General features: G+C 45.3%; 1 pseudogene; it reads left to right on the top strand.

Annotated features, from left to right (window-relative positions):
- Nucleotides 1-14,228: 14,228 nt before the first annotated feature.
- LOC126261305 (5S ribosomal RNA) lies at nucleotides 14,229-14,346 on the top strand (annotated as a pseudogene).
- Nucleotides 14,347-15,799: the final 1,453 nt, after the last annotated feature.

The following is a 15,799-nucleotide window of genomic DNA, read 5'->3' as shown; positions in this document are numbered from 1 at the left end:
TGGGGAGCAACATAACTGATGATGGTCGAAGTAGAGAGGATATATAGTGTAGACTGGCAATGGCAAGGAAAGCGCATCTGAAGAAGATAAATTTGTTAACATGGAGTATAGTTTTAAGTGTCAGGAAGTCGTTTCTGAAAGTATTTGTATGGAGTGTAGCCATGTATGTAAGTGAAACGTGGACGATAAATAGTTTGGACAAGAAGAGAATAGAAGCTTTCGAAATGTGGTGCCACAGAAGAATGCTGAAGATTACATGGGTAGATCACATAACTAATGAGGAAGTATTGAATAGAATTGGGGAGAAGAGGAGTTTGTGGCACAACTTGACAAGAAGAAGGGACCGGTTGGTAGGACATGTTCTGAGGCATTAAGGGATCACAAATTTAGCATTGGAGGGCAGCGTGGAAGGTAAAAATCGTAGAGGGAGAAAAAAAATTGTTCAAATGGCTCTGAGCACTATGGGACTTAACATCTGTGGTCATCAGTCCCCTAGAACTTAGAACTAATTAAACCTAAGTAACCTAAGGACATCATACACATCCATGCCCGAGGCAGGATTCGAACCTGCGACCGTAGCGGTCACGCGGTTCCAGACTGTAGCGCCTAGAACCGCACGGCCACAACGGCCGGTGTGGAGGGAGACCAAGAGATGAATACACTAAGCAGATTCAGAAGGATGTTGGTTGCTTTAAGTACTGGGAGAAGAAAGAAGCTTGCACAGGATAGAGTAGCATTGGAGAGTTGCATCAAACCAGTCTCAGTACTGAAGACGACAATAGTTTTTTTTTTTTTTTGAGCACTATGCGACTTAACTTCTGATGTCATCAGTCGTCTAGAGCTTAGAACTAATCAACTCAAGGACATCACACACATCCAAGCCCGAGGCAGGATTCGAACCCGCGACCGTAGCGGTCGCTCGGCTCCAGACTGTAGCGCCTAGAACCGCTTGGCCACTCCTGCCGGCAGAGGACAACAACAACACCATTTAATTACGCATGCCTATACCAGTTTCCCTGGCGCTTCAGCGTCGTTATCTACAGCTCCCAAAATAGTAGTTTCAAACCAACTTTAATTAGTTATAATTCTCATTTTGTTAATTTCCTTTCTGTAAGTGTTTGTGAGGATGCGGAGATCAGCCGCAACTGCTGCTAAACATATCAGCTCATTTTCGATAGGAGAATTTCTCGACACATTGATGTTCGTAACATTGGCTGAAACTGCTTGGCAAATCGCTCGTTTATGGCCGGGTCGAGGCGATCGACCGACTGCACTGATATCGCTGGCGACTGTTCGCTGCGATGCGTCGTCGTGTGTTCAAAAATGGTTCAAATGGCTCTGAGCACTATGCGACTTAACGTCTGAGGTCATCAGTTGCCTAGAAGTTAGAACTAATTAAACCTAACTAACCTAAGGACATCACACACATCCATGCCCGAGGCAGGATTCGAACCTGCGACCGTATCGGCCGCTTGGCTCCAGACTGTAGTGCCCAGACCCGCACGGCCACTCCGGCCGGCCGTCGTGTGTGGGGCCCTCGTCTTCTCTCTGATGCCTGTCATTAGAGGCACTGAAGGTCGGGTATTTGCACAATAAATTCCACTTCCTGTGAACGGCGAAGATGTCAGTTGTGTGTCAGTTTCCGCGGATGTGGTTGCCGGGGTAACGGGCGTGCGCCGTCCCGTGCTGCGGCTGGTGAGGCTGGAGTGTGGAGCCGCGGCTGTCGCTGGCGCCCGCGGCCTTGGCTGGCCGTTCACCTTGACACCGCCCGCTGGGCCGCGCTGGCTGCCCGCGCCCGCGCCGGCCTGCGTGTCTGTGCGCGGGCGGCAGCGCCTCACAGGTGCACGCACGCACGTACGCACACGCACGCACGCCCGCCGGCCGCCGCGCCGACCCGTCGAATTAATTTGTATCGGGGCCGCTCCCCTGCCCTCCAGCAGCGCCAGATGCTCGTCTCGCGCTGCTCGGGCTGCGCTCTGCACACGACACCTGTCACTGTCAATTCAGCGCCAACGCCTCTACAAACTTATACACGGCGGCGCGTGGGCGGCGAGTCACGAGTGGCGAAATTTGTTTCCCCTTCTGGAGAGATTTGCAGCTACTACTGTTGTCATATGGATTAATTCATCTTTTATTTTATCTTTTAATTGACACACGCACATTTAAGCCCATAACGTGAACGCTGACGCAGGTGGCAGTCCTTTACTCTCGGTATTCATTTCGTTTTCACGATCGTCACAATCTGTGACACGGGCTACTCAAAAATTTTCAAATGTTTGTGAATTCCTAAGGGACCAAACTGCTGAGGTCATCGGTCTCTATACTAACACACTACTTAAACTAACTTGTGCTAAGAACGACACACACACCCATGCCCGAGAGAGGACTCGAACCTCCGGCGGGAGGGGCCGCGCAATCAGTGACATGGCGCCTCTAACCGCGCGGCCACTCCGCGCGGCATGGGCTAGTCGGAAACTAACTTCTGACCCGTCGCGAAATGGAAAACACTGAGAAAATCAAAAATGTTTTATTGGCAATAGTTAGCCACACATCACAGCTACTTGTATACAAAGTCGCCGCTGCGACGTAGACATTGTCGCGTTGTGCCAGCTTTCCAATACCCTAATGCCCGCCCCCCGGTAGCTGAGTGGTCAGCGCGACAGACTGTGAATCGTAAGGGCCCGGGTTCGATTCCCGGCTGGGTCAGAGTTTTTCTCCGCTCAGGGACTGGGTGTTGTGTTGTCCTAACCATCATCATTTCATCCCCATCGACGCGCAAGTCGCCCAAGTGGCGTCAAATCGAAAGACTTGCACCAGGCGAACACTCTACCCGACGGGAGGCCCTAGTCACACGACATTGTTATTATAATACCCTCGTCATAGAACGCAGCCACCTATGCTTTCTACCAATTCTCTACACTCGTCTACAGCTCGTTGTCTGTGCCAAAATGTTGTCTTCATAGCCAGCATCTTCATTTCCCCCTCCTGAGTGCGGCCGAGAATTGTCATGAAGAACGAAACGCATGACAGTAATGCTAAGTGGGCTGCATAACATCTCGTGAAGTCTCTCATCAGGCACTCATATTTGGGGGGAGACACTATTTTCTAGGAATCTTTACGTGCTCAATGTGCGCTCAGAATTGAAAACAGCGACGTGCCGCGATCGACGGGCATACTAGCGACACTATCCAACACATCTGTGCAAAATTTCATCGGATTTTCAGTTTGGTTCCCATTTCACGACCGATGCGAACATACTTTCCGAATAGCCGTCGTATTACTGGTCAACAACATCTATATTTGTACCCCGCAAAAACTGTCCAGTCACATTAATGTGACCATGTCGAAAGTTTCAATAACATCGTTTTGCAATACAGATGTCCAGGAAGTGAAAATGATTTTCTGAAAGGTATAGACAGCGATGTGGAGCCACGCCGACTCCAGTAACAAGGCCAACTGCGATATGTTTCTCGCTCGAGGATCCATGACGCGAACAGGTGGTCCCACAGATCTTCGATTGGGCTTAAATCCCCGGAGTCTGATGCCCATGTGAGTATGATAAGCTCATCCTGATGATCTTCGAACCACGCACGTGCACTGCGAGGTGTGTGCCACGTTGCATTGTCCTGCTGATAAATGCCATCGTGTCGAGGAAAAACAAAGTGGATGTGGGGGTGGACATGGTCTCTAAGGAAAGAAGCATAATTGTGTTGATCCAATGTGCCTTCCACAAAGACGAGGCAATCCAGGGAATGCCACGAAATCATTCCTCAGTCCATACTGCTCCCTCCTCCTGCCTAGAACCTACCGGCAATTGTTGCAGGATGTTTTCTTTCAGACCTTTCATCTCCATATACATCATACTCCGCAAGCCACTTAATGGTGTCTGGCGGTCGATACTTTTTTTACTACTAACTGAGCCCTCCAACCCTGTTCCAGTCGCGAATAGCGCGTGGGAAGAATGATTGCCGGTAAGCTTCTGTATTGGATCTAATTTTTCGAATTTTCTTCTCATAGTCATTACGCGAGACGTATGTGGGGGAAGTAATGTTTTCTGACTGTTCCCAGAAAGGGCTCTCTCAAAATTTCAATAGTAAATCCCTCCGTGACGCACAACGCCTCTCTTGTAACCTCTGGCAGTGGAGTTTGTTGAGCATCTCTATAACGCTCTCGTGTTGACGAAACGATCTCGTGACGAAACGTGCCCTCTTCGTTGGATCTTCTCTATCTCTTCTATCAGTCCTATCTTGTAGGGATCCCATATAGAGTAACAATACTCAAGAATCAGTCGAATAAGCGCCTTATAAGCCACTTCCTTCGTGGACGAGTTACATTTCCTTAAGATCCTTCCTTCAGTATGACCTGCATTTCCCACTGTTTGTTTTATGTGGTCATTCCACATTTAAGGTCGCTCTGTAAATTTACTCCTAGATATTTTACGGCAGCTACTGTGTCCAGCTGTTTCTTATCAATAGGGTAGCTATACAGTAGTGGATTTCTTTTCCTATGTATGCGCAATATGTTACATTTATTTACGTTCAAGGTCAACTGCCAGAACCTGCACCATTCATCAATTTTCTGGAGGTCATTCTGCAAATCGTTACTATCTTTTGGCGATGTTACTTTCTTATAAACAGCCGCATCATTTGCGAACAGCCTTAGAGAGGATCCAACTCTTTCTACTAGATGAGTTATATATACTGAAAACACTAACTATCACACTTCGTTGGGATATACCGGAAATTACCTTTACATCTATAGGCTTTGTTCCGTTAAGAGCAAAGTGTTGAGGTCTCTCTGCAAGGAAGTCTTGAATCCAGTCGCAAATCTTTTCGGATACTCGACAAGCTCGTATGGTTTTCACTAAATGGCAGTGCTGGAGGGTGTCAAATGCCTTACTGATGTCAAGAAACGTGGAATCATGCCATTGTCTACGGCACCGTGGATGTCATAGAGGAACAGAGCGAGCTGAGTTTCGCAGGATCTTTGCTTGCGGAATCTATGTTGATTTTTATAGAGGAGATCTCCCTTCTCCAAAAACGTCATAATTCATTAGCATAAAGCATGTTCCATAATTCTACAACAGATCGAAGTCAACTGTATGGGTCTATAATTGAGTGCAAGTGTTCTACGGCCCTTGTTAAAACTGGGAATGATCTAAGCTTTCTTCCTGTCGCTAGATACCCTTCGCTGCTCAGCCAATGTACGATAAATTACTGCTACAAGGTGAGCAAATTCTTTCGCATAATCTTCGTAGAATCGTATAGATTTCTCATCTGGTCCTGACGTCTTTCCACTACTAAGCGATTGTTAGATTAGATTAGATTAGATTAATACTTGTTCCATAGATCATGAATACGACACTTCGTAATGATGTGGAACGTGTCAGGTTAATAAAAGATGTCTGTACAAGATATTACATTACACAAAATATTGCATGACACTAATCTTTAAGTTGTTGTTGCTTTTTTTCCCTTAATTTATATCTAAAAATTCAGCCAATGAGTAGAAGGAGTTGTCATCTAGAAATTCTTTTAATTTATTTTTAAATGTTAGTTGACTATCTGTCAGGTTTTTGATGCTGTTTGGTAGGTGACCAAAGACTTTTGTGGCAGCATAATTTACCACTTTCTGTGCCAAAGTCAGATTTAACCCTGTTTAGTGAAGATCATCCTTTCTCCTGGTGTTATAGCTATGCACACTGCTATTACTTTTGAACTGGATTGGATTATTAACAACTAACTTCATAAGTGAATATATATACTGTGAGGTTACTGTGAGGATCCCTAGATCCTTAAACAGATGTCTGCAGGATGACCGTGGGTAAAATAAAAGATAAATTAAAAGAATTTCTAGATGACAACTCCTTCTACTCATTGGCTGAATTTTTAGATATAAATTAAGGGAAAAAAAGCAACAACAACTTAAACGTTAGTGTCATGCAATATTTTGTGTAATGTAATGTCTTGTACAGACATTTTTTATTAACCTGACACGTTCCACATCATTACGAAGTGTCGTATTCATGATCTATGGAACAAGTATTAATCTAATCTAATCTAATCTAATCTAAGTTGAAAGTAATAACCATTCTACGATTTTTCCTATGGAGCTGAAATCACGAACAACTAATTTTTTTGTGCAAGGAACCCAAACTAGGGGACAGCAGAAGGAAATAACAAAACTTGAAATTGTTTTACTATTCTGCGACCGGCTATATCGATACCTGCCATTTCGACTTTCGTATGACGATTGAAAGGAGGGACAATGTTACAATCTTCCGCGATGAAACAGATCCGGAAGACCGAATTCAGTATTTCGGCCTTCTCTCTGTTATCTTCTGTTTCGGTGCCAGTATGGTCACTGAGTGGATAAGTAGATGATTTTGACCCATTTACTTAAGTTATATACTACTAGACCCTCCTATGGTTTTTACTCAGATCGGTTGAGAATATTTTACTTTGAAAGATATTGAATGCTTCTTTCATTGCTCTCCTTACGCTCATTTTCGCTTCGTTTAGCTTTTGTTTGTTAGTTTAGTTTTTACTTCTCTTGAATCTGAGATGAAGTTCTCTTTGTTTATGTAGCAGTTTTCCATTAGAACTACTGACAGCCTTGGGAGAGCCAGCCCTGACAAAACTCTACCATCTGGTGAGCAAGATGTATGAGACAATCAAAATACCCTAAGACTTCAAGAAGAATACAGTAATTCCAATCCCAAAGAAAGCAGGTGTTGACAGATGTGAAAATTACCGAACCATCAGTTTGATAAGTCACGGCTGCAAAATACTAACGCGAATTCTTTACAGACGAATGGAAAATCTGGTAGAAGCCGACCTCGGGGAAGATCAGTTTGGATTCCGTAGAAATGTTGGAACACATGAGGCAATACTGACCATACGACTTATCATAGAAAATAGATTAAGGACAGGCAAACCTACGTTTCTAGCATTTGTAGACTTAGATAAAGCTTTTGACAATGTTCACTGGAATACTCTCTTTCAAATTCTGAAGATGGCAGCGGTAAAATACAGGGAGCGAAAGGCTTTTTACAATTTGTACACAAACCAGATGGCAGTTGTAAGAGTCGAGGGGCATGAAAGGCAAGCAGTGGTTGGAAAGGGAGTGAGACAGGGTTGTAGCCTATCCCCCATGTTATTGAATCTGTATATCGAGCAAGCAGTAATGGAAACAAAAGAAAACTTCGGAGTAGGTATTAAAATCCGTGGAGAAGAAATAAAAACTTGAGGTTCGCCGATGACATTGTAATTCTGTCAGAGACAGCAAAGGACTTGGAAGAGCAGTTGAACGAAATGGACAGTGTCTTGAAAGGAGGGTATAAGATGAACATCAACAAAAGCAAAACTAGGATAATGGAATGTAGTCGAATTAAATCCTGGCGCTGTTAATAAGCAAAAATATCTTCCTACCTTTCTTAACATTCTTTGTCATACCCGTTGTCAAAGACGCTATCACAGTCTTATGATCACTGATACCTTCCTCTACGTTAATTGATTCGATGAGTTGAAGTCTGTTGCCAGGAGGTCTAAGACGCGACCCTCACGAGTTGGTTCCCTAACTATCTGCTCAAAGTAAACATATAGAACAATGTCACACGAATCCCTGTCTCTGGCACTGGTTTTGATGGCATGAAACTCCCAGTATATATCTGGCAAGGTGAGTTCACCCCCTGTTACAACGGCATGATCAGGAAAATTATTAACGTTAATCTGCAGGTTCTGTCTGAAACGTTCTACTACTAGAGCTCTTCAGACAGAACTTCCACGCTGATGGGACGTAAAATGTGATTCATGTATAAAGGCCAGTTGTCGACACTCAGTGGATGTCGAGATGCAGTACTGGTGTGCAGATTCCAGCGTCCGTCGTCGATGAACAGTAATCAGTATTGCTGCTTGGAGCAAGTACCTGCTACGAAGACGTTCTGTGAACGGTTGGGGAGACACTGTTGGTAGCCCCTTGGTTCATCTGGTCGGTCAGTTGCTCAACACTTGCATACATTTTCGCCAGTACAAAACTCCCCTGTCGTCGTCCACCCCTGTTACATATTGCTTGTGCTGTACCACAGTTGCCTCGGCGCAGGTTTAGGATAGCACCATTTTGTCATGCACCGTATACTTTTAACCACGGCGACACGCGAAAAGTTTAAAAACTGCCGTTACGGAAATTCTTCCAATCTTGGCCCGAAAGCCAATGATCATGCCCCTCTGGACATAAGATAAATCGCTGCATCTCCGCATTAGGAGAGCAACTACACTGTTTTCCATAACTCTCCGACGCGCTTTACGTACCCTTCATTGGTAGTGGTGACACCTGTCGTCTCTGATTGGTTATTGCACGCTGTCGTCCAACATAGGCGGTGGCCACTTGTCCTAACCGCCGTCTGCTTCACGTCTGCTGTGCATCGAGCTACTTTAATTTTAGTATTAACTGTATTTTTCTTACTTGTCACTTCTTCTTCCGTGTGTTTTTGCTTTAAGCAAGCTTTATTTGTCGAGTGCTATTAATAGTGTTCCATAGATTTCGTGTTTGTTTTGAATACAGTCAGAGAGAGTCCCTTTAGTCAACCATAGTGCCAGTAGTACTAGTGTTTGTTTTCAATACAGTCCAGAGACAGGTAGTGCTATTTTCTTTGTTTTCTACAAGAAGTGGCTAGCAATCACAGTTTAGTCAATAGTCAGCCGCCTTTAGTGAATTAGCAGTCTAGTTAAAAGTTGATTAACTCTCTTCAGTAAATTGATTCCTTAGGGTGGATAGGATGTGTGACTGCTGTGTACGGACGCAGGAGGAGCTGGCCACTGTTCGCGAACAGCTGAACGTGTTGATGGCCGCGGTCAGCCGTCTTCAGGCTGCTGCCTCGGAGTGTAGCGGCAGTGGGGAGTCTGGTGCGTCGCAAGGTACACCCCAGGTGTTACATGCTTCACCCACTGTCCCTGCTGTCGAGACATCTTCGCGGGTACCGGGCGCGGTTGGGCCACCCTCTCCAAGGGGAGTGGCAGGTTCAGCGGCGTTCGCGGCTACGAGGCGGAGGGTAAATGTGGAGGCTGGCCGTGTGGCATCGCCCGCTCTGCCTGTGAGTGGACATGTGGCTGTTCCTTCAGCAAGGTCCGAGCAGGCACACGGGGGGAGAGGTTTATTAGTTATTGGGAGCTCCAACGTTAGGCGGGTGACGGAGCCCCTTAGGGAAATAGCAAAAAGGTCGGGGAAGAAGGCCAGTGTTCACTCTGTGTGCTTGCCGGGGGGTCTCATCCGAGATGAGGAGGAGGCCCTACCGGCGGCGATAGAGAGCACTGGGTGCACCCGACTGCAAATTGTTGCTCATGTCGGCACCAATGACTCCTGCCGTCTGGGTTCAGAGGTCATCCTCAGTTCGTACAGGCGGTTGGCGGAATTGGTGAAGGCGGAAAGCCTCGCTCGCGGGGTGGAATCAGAGCTAACTATTTGTAGTATCGTTCCCAGAACCGATCGCGGTCATTCTGGTTTGGAGCCGAGTGGAAGGCTTAAACCAGAGGCTCAGACGATTCTGCGGAGATCTGGGGTGCAAATTTCTCGACCTCCGCTATCGGGTGGAGAAATGTAGGGTCCCCCTGAATAGGTCAGGCGTGCACTACACGCTGGAAGCGGCTACAAGGGTAGCGGAATACGTGTAGAGTGCACATGGGGATTTTTTAGGTTAGAGAATTCCCTCCCCAGGCCCGACAAGACGCCTCCTGAGACGCAGCAAGGTAGGAGTAGGCAAAATGCAACAGGGAATAACAATATTAATGTGCTAATAGTAAACTGCAGGAGCGTCTATAGAAAGGTCCCAGAACTGCTCTCATTAATAAACGGTCACTACGCCCATATAGTACTAGGGACAGAAAGTTGGCTGAAACCAGACGTAAACAGTAATGAAATCCTAAACTCAGATTGGAATGTATACCGCAGAGACAGGCTGGACAGTGAAGGGCGAGGCGTGTTTATAGCGATAAGAAGTGCAATAGTATCGAAGGAAATTGACGGAGATCCGAAATGTGAAATGATTTGGGTGAAGGTCACGGTTAAAGCAGGCTCAGACATGGTAATTGGATGTCTTTATAGGCCCCCTGGCTCAGCAGCTGTTGTGGCTGAGCACCTGAAGGATAATTTGGAAAATATTTCGAGTAGATTTCCCCACCATGTTATAGTTCTGGGTGGAGATTTTAATTTGCCGGATATAGACTGGGAGACTCAAACGTTCATAACGGGTGGCAGGGACAAAGAATCCAGTGCAATTTTTTTAAGTGCTTTATCTGAAAACTACCTTGAGCAGTTTTACAGAGATCCGACTCGTGGCGATAACATATTAGACCTTCTGTTGACAAACAGACCCGAACTATTTGAAACAGTTAACGCAGAACAGGGAATCAGCGATCATAAAGCGGTTACGGCATCGATGATTTCAGCCGTAAATAGAAATATTAAAAAAGGTAGGAAGATTTTTCTGTTTAGCAAAAGTGACAAAAAGCAGATTACAGAGTACCTGACGGCTCAACACAAAAGTTTTGTCTCAGGTATAGATAGTGTTGAGGATCAGTGGACAAAGTTCAAAACCATCGTACAATATGCGTTAGATGAGTATGTGCCAAGCAAGATCGTAAGAGATGGAAAAGAGCCACCGTGGTACAACAACCGAGTTAGAAAACTGCTGCGGAAGCAAAGGGAACTTCACAGCAAACATAAACATAGCCAAAGCCTTGCAGACAAACAAAAATTACGCGAAGCGAAATGTAGTGTGAGGAGGGCTATGCGAGAGGCGTTCAATGAATTCGAAAGTAAAGTTCTATGTACTGACTTGGCAGAAAATCCTAAGAAATTCTGGTCTTATGTCAAAGCGGTAGGTGGATCAAAACAAAATGTCCAGACACTCTGTGACCAAAATGGTACTGAAACAGAGGATGACAGACTAAAGGCCGAAATACTAAATGTCTTTTTCCAAAGCTGTTTCACAGAGGAAGACTGCACTGTAGTTCCTTCTCTAGATTTTCGCACAGATGACAAAATGGTAGATATCGAAATGGACGACAGAGGGATAGAGAAACAATTAAAATCGCTCAAAAGAGGAAAGGCCGCTGGACCTGATGGGATACCAGTTCTATTTTACACTGAGTACGCGAAGGAACTTGCCCCCGTCTTGCAGCGGTGTACCGTAGGTCTCTAGAAGGGCGTAGCGTTCCAAAGGATTGGAAAAGGGCACAGGTCATCCCCGTTTTCAAGAAGGGACGTCGAACAGATATGCAGAACTATAGACCTATATCTCTAACGTCGATCAGTTGTAGAATTTTGGAACACGTATTATGTTCGAGTATAATGAGTTTCCTGGAGACTAGAAATCTACTCTGTAGGAATCAGCATGGGTTTCGAAAAAGACAGTCGTGTGAAACCCAGCTCGCGCTATTCGTCCACGAGACTCAGAGGGCCATAGACACGGGTTCACATGTAGATGCCGTGTTTCTTGACTTCCGCAAGGCGTTCGATACAGTTCCCCACAGTCGTTTAATGAACAAAGTAAGAGCATATGGACTATCAGACCAATTGTGTGATTGGATTGAGGAGTTCCTAGATAACAGAACGCAGCATGTCATTCTCAACGGAGAGAAGTCTTCCGAAATAAGAGTGATTTCAGGTGTGCCACAGGGGAGTGTCATGGGACCGTTGCTGTTCACAATATACATAAATGACCTGGTGGATGACATCGGAAGTTCACTGAGGCTTTTTGCAGATGATGCTGTGCTGTATCGAGAGGTTGTAACAATGGAAAAATGTACTGAAATGCAGGAGGATCTGCAGCGAATTGACGCATGGTGCAGGGAATTGCAATTGAATCTCAATGTAGGCAAGTGTAATGTGCTGCGAATACATAGAAAGATAGATCCCTTATCATTTAGTTACAAAATAGCAGGTCATCAACTGGAAGCAGTTAATTCCATAAATTATCTGGGAGTACGCATTAGGAGTGATTTAAAATGGACTGATCATATAAAGTTGATCGTCGGTAAAGCAGATGCCAGACTGAGATTCATTGGAAGAATCCTAAGGAAATGCAATCCGAAAACAAAGGAAGTAGGTTACAGTACACTTGTTCGCCCACTGCTTGAATACTGCTCAGCAGTGTGGGATCCGTACCAGATAGGGTTGATAGAAGAGATAGAGAACATCCAACGGGGAGCAGCGCGCTTCGTTACAGGATCATTTAGTAATCGCGAAAGCGTTACGGAGATGATAGAAAAACTCCAGTGGAAGACTCTGCAGGAGAGACGCTCAGTAGCTCGGTACGGGCTTTTGTTAAAGTTTCGAGAACATACCTTCACCGAAGAGTCCAACAGTATATTGCTCCCTCCTACGTATATCTCGCGAAGAGACTATGAGGATAAAATCAGAGAGATTAGAGCCCACACAGAAGCATACAGACAATCCTTCTTTCCACGAACAATACGAGACTGGAATAGAAGGGAGAACCGATAGAGGTACTCAGGGTACCCTCCGCCACACACCGTCAGGTGGCTTGCGGAGTATGGATGTAGATGTAGATGTAGATGGTCACATTAGTGAGGCTGGAAGGCGTATTACGGCATCTTTTTGTTCTTTTGTAAAGTGCACAGATTAATGCTTCTGAACATTAATAGCATTTTTCCCAGTCTTTCCATCACTTTGAAATCCTCTCAAGGACTGACCGAATGTATGTGAAACTTTTATTAGATAATGCTTTAAAAGATGTAAACGCCTTATGAAATTTTTAGCCGTGGTATATCACAAGATGGCTTCTTCTGCCTGTCGTAAAGGATGTCCTTTCTCCACACTCTTTGGCCCCTTTCCTTGCGCATATATGAACGTGGTGTCGTATGTTAACCTGTAGAGTGTAGTTGAGTGTAATAGATGCGTGTATAATGTATTGTTCTATCTGTGTGGTATTATGATAATAATAATAGCAATGATAATAATAGTAATAATAATAATAATAACAATGAGAGAAAGGAGAGTGTGCTCCCGACACACAGCCCCACTGCTCTCGAATAGCACCAAGTGAGTCGCCGACATCAACGTCCCCATTTGACGGATGGATCACCATCAGTAATGTCATATGGCCCCACTTAATGAGAATGCGGAGAGGTTTCGGATTTAATCCAGGAGACTGACGCAAAGACTGGTGATCGGGAACCACCTTTCCTCTTCTTCGTCACCAAATACTGGCAGCGAAGGTTTCAACCACCTCTAGGCTTCGAACTGGCGTTCCTCCGAGTCGAGCGTCATTGCAGAGGCGTTCGTTACCGACCTCGGTTACGGAGCTTGAGAGACAGTACTCCATTACAGATAACTGCGTCATCTATAAAAATCTGAAGTTACTACTAAAACTAACGGTTAGATAATTAATGTACGACGTGAACAGCTAGGGTCACAACATACTTCCCTGGAGAACACCTGAAGTCACTTCTTCTGTTGACGATTCTCGATCCAAGATAACACGCTGCGTAGTCCCTGCCAATAAATTCTTAATCCACTCAAAAATTTCGCTCGATACTCCTTTCGATAATAAGTATAGGTGTGGTATTGAGTCAAATACTTCTCAGTTGTTAAGATATAATGTATCTTCCTAGCTGCTTTTATCCATGGCCTTCAGGATGTCATGTGAGAAAAGCCTGAGCTGGAACCCGCATGACCGATGTTTCTGAAATACAAGCTGACTGTCATAGAGGAGCTCGTTGAGTTCGACATAACTGATTACGTTAGAATCTTCTTCTGTCAATCCATGAATAGGGTTTATGGCCTGTCCACACCTTCCCACCCTCCTTCTTCCAATAAAAGTGTATTCCATTGCTTGTCGAGGGATTCTCTGAGGTGACATACGCTATACACGCTTCTTACGATCCTGCTTTCATTGGATTACTTTTTCCATTTAATGGTTCAAATGGCTCTGAGCACTATGGGACTCAACTGCTGAGGTCATTAGTCCCCTAGAACTTAGAACTAGTTAAACCTAACTAACCTAACGACATCACAAACATCCATGCCCGAGGCAGGATTCGAACCTGCGACCGTAGCGGTCGAGCGGTTCCAGACTGAAGTGCCTAGAACCGCTCGGCCAAAACGGCCGGCCGACTGTTTGTAATTTGTCTTCACTGTCCTGTATGATTACCCGGCCGTAGGCAAAATACATTGTATTTAGAAATTTGCCTGGCCTAATTCTTATAGTGGGCAACGGTCTTGCCGCAGTGGATACACCGGTTCCCATCAGATCACAGAAGTTAAGCGCTGTCGGGCGTGGCCGGCACTTGGATGGGTGACCATCCGGGCCGCCATGCGCTGATGCCACCTTTCGGGGTGCACTCAGCCTCGTGATCCCAATTGAGGAGCTACTCGACTGAATGGTAGCGGCTCCGGTCAAAGAAAACCATCGTAACGACCGGGAGAGCGGTTTGCTGACCACACGCCCTTCCTATCCGCATCCTCAGCTGGCTGAGGATGACACGGCGGTCGGACGGTCCGGATGGGCCACTTGTGGCCTGAAGACGGAGTGCTATAGTTCTTGTACCCTGAGGTATTTTGTGCATCATCCACTCTCTGACCAGGTCGTTGATGCAGATGTTGAACAGTCAAGGTGGCACACTGCAGCCTTGTTTTACTCCCTGGTTTATCTCCATTTCTGGTGTCAGCATTTTGCCACTATCTATTCTTATTTGGCATACTTGTATCAGGTGTCTGGGGAAACCTCTTTCTCCATTAACGACCAGAGCTTTTCCCTGTAGATGCGGTCAAATGCCTTCTCAAAATCGATGAATGAAGGCATATCTCCAAATTGAATTCTCACCTTCTATGTACATTTTGTTTCAGAGTGAAACATCATCGGCACAAAATCTAACTTTACGAACGCCTGCTTATTGTTCTAATAAAACTGAATCGCAGATGTTTCGAAGCCTTTCATTTATTATTTTGCTTTACAGCTGTGGCAGCTATAGCAGAATAATTCAGCTCAGGATATCTGCTGAAGTTCTGTAACCAATGGATATCGGACGATACTATTGTGCATCACTTCTGCTACACATTTTGTAGATGAATGTGACCTGTGCGTATGTCTTGTGATATGCAGCGAGCAGAGACGTGTGACGGTGGCGACTTCTATATACCACGGCAAGGATGAGGTTTTTCCTGGTATGGCTGCCGCCGGCGGGATTCCACCACTGAATTGACTGATTCCTTGCCGTACTGCGACCTGTCTCTTCTCTGTTACAAACCGCGATGACACCAACACGTGACGGCGACAGTTTTCCTCAAAACAAGGCACTGATGGTACTTCTGACAAGGTAGAAAGTGAAAACACCAGTGCCTCTTTGATGTAAAACCGTCGTAGGGACACCCACGAGCTAGTCACGAGCAAATGCGCTGACAGCGTTTGCCGACAGCGAATATGAACTCTGGCGACATTTCAGCCACAGTACACGTCGATCAACGCTGACGATCAAAAAGATTAAGAGCACTGTCCACCGCAAGTTTAAATGCCACCTGGTGGCTTTCAGAACACGTGAGGCAGTACGGCGCCCTAACTCGCTTCAAAACCCGGATGTACTACAGAAATAGGTATAAAATCCTACAAAACTGAGTTCCTTTTAAATTGTTTGGAACGCTGATTGGGAATACAATGTCGGAATTACGAAATTCAAAATGGTGGATTCAGTTTGGCTGATCAAAAATTATAAATTTAGCGAATTCGAGTAAAACTTCCGGTATAAAGTATTCTAATATCGCGAATAACGAATTAGAAGTCGAA

This window comes from Schistocerca nitens, chromosome 5, assembly GCF_023898315.1.
Source record: "Schistocerca nitens isolate TAMUIC-IGC-003100 chromosome 5, iqSchNite1.1, whole genome shotgun sequence".
NCBI lineage: Eukaryota > Metazoa > Arthropoda > Insecta > Orthoptera > Acrididae > Schistocerca > Schistocerca nitens.
This window is presented reverse-complemented; position numbering and strand designations above follow the sequence as displayed.